The following is a 1628-nucleotide window of genomic DNA, read 5'->3' on the forward strand; positions in this document are numbered from 1 at the left end:
TCTCTAGGAGCAAGCAAAACCATTCTGAGAGCTAGTTTTGAAACTGAACACAATGCAGATTATTAGAGCTCTGAAAAATAACCTAACAGCTGCTGGTAATTTCTAAATCGTTTTACCTTAATACTTTTTTAAGGAAAAATGAATATTTTTTTCCTTGTTTTCAAAACAAATTACCCTTGAGTTGAATAAAAGAAATTGACATTAAATGATTGGCTGAAAATATTGATAGCAATGCTATACAAACACTAGCAAAACATGCTCATTTGGGGATGGTATTACTGTTGCAGAGCTGTAAAAACATATTTGGGAGGAAGGAAGGGGGAAGGAAAAAAGAAAGCGATGCACAAAAACGCATTTGAAAACTACAGCTACTTCCCTGGAAAAGGTAACAAGCGAGAGGTGGTATGAACAAGATTTTCTTGATGAAAAGTTATTGTTAAGAAAAGTCCTCATGTAGCACAAGCTCCCTACAGCGTACCCTTTTTATCCTACAGTCTGGTTACTCCAGCGCTGTGTTCATTATAATTGGACTAATAGATTTATTTTTTTTTATTTTTTTTATTTTTATTTTTTTACCCAGAGTGACCAAAAACATCTTGGCAGAAATCAGGCACTGCCGTGCTCCCAGGACACAGTCCGCCAGGGCATGGGGCAGAAGCTGCCTTGGTGGGTCTCAACACCTGGGGAGGCTCCCCACGGGCTCTCAGCTAAGCACGCCTGCCCGTTGAGGACTCCTTTGCCCCGTTGTTGCAGGAACTCGGAAACGATTGTGCCACTGTGAAGCTATTTTAATAAAGACTTTATCAATATTTAATGCATATTAGGACTTAAATAGAAAATATTTATAAGGAATAAATGGCATTAAATTAAGAATTATAATTTCCAGTAACTTCTCTTATTTTATTAATATTTAGAGAATTTCTCCTCTAATCCTTTTCACAGATCATTCTTCTCAGGGCTGCTGTTTCAATAGAGCTCTGTTCTTGGCCTCGTCATTTAAGTTCCCCATTTAATTTATATATAAAAAATTCAACAGGTTTAATGTTCCAGTTTCTCATTCTTTTAATTAAAATGGAAAATATGTCCCTTTGTGTACTTCTTCAAGTACTGAAGATTTGAGCTAGCTAAGACAGCTGTAAATAAGTTTTTGCAGAACTTTGTGTTCCTGTGTTGTTTCTTAAGATACACTGGACAAAAGAGAGATGATAAACTTTTTTGAACTGGACGTTGAATTTATTAGAAGCATGATGAACAATAATAAACTTTATTTTACCGAGGCATCTCTAGGTTTCATTTTCCTGTAAATTAACCTAGCCAGTAATTACAGTGGATTTTTAGGTCAGATCTCCAAATTTCCTTGCATATCTTATGGCACAGATTGCTATGATGGCAGGTCAAAAAGTTTGTAAGGTCTCTGCATTTCACAGTTTTTGCTGATTGCTGTTGAGTTATATGAAGCTCTCCATTTCTGGCAGTACTGTAGCTTCACAGCACCTGCTGCCTCCAAGTGGGAAGCCTTGATTTAAGTCAGTAAAACCAAGGGAAGGAGGTGTATTAACTTTCTGGAGACTGGGGTCAGAACCTGTGAGACTAGGAAATCTGTTAGCCTGCAGAGTGCTCAGAAACGC

The 1628-nt window shown here is 37.3% G+C and overlaps 1 long non-coding RNA gene across 1 annotated transcript; it reads left to right on the forward strand.

Moving 5' to 3' along the window:
* Positions 1-293: 293 nt before the first annotated feature.
* On the forward strand, positions 294-1280 carry LOC118160556. The gene is made up of 2 exons (XR_004747566.1): positions 294-385; positions 943-1280. It is a non-coding gene; the product is annotated as an uncharacterized LOC118160556 (long non-coding RNA).
* Positions 1281-1628: the final 348 nt, after the last annotated feature.

This window comes from Oxyura jamaicensis, chromosome 1, assembly GCF_011077185.1.
Source record: "Oxyura jamaicensis isolate SHBP4307 breed ruddy duck chromosome 1, BPBGC_Ojam_1.0, whole genome shotgun sequence".
Taxonomy (NCBI): domain Eukaryota; kingdom Metazoa; phylum Chordata; class Aves; order Anseriformes; family Anatidae; genus Oxyura; species Oxyura jamaicensis.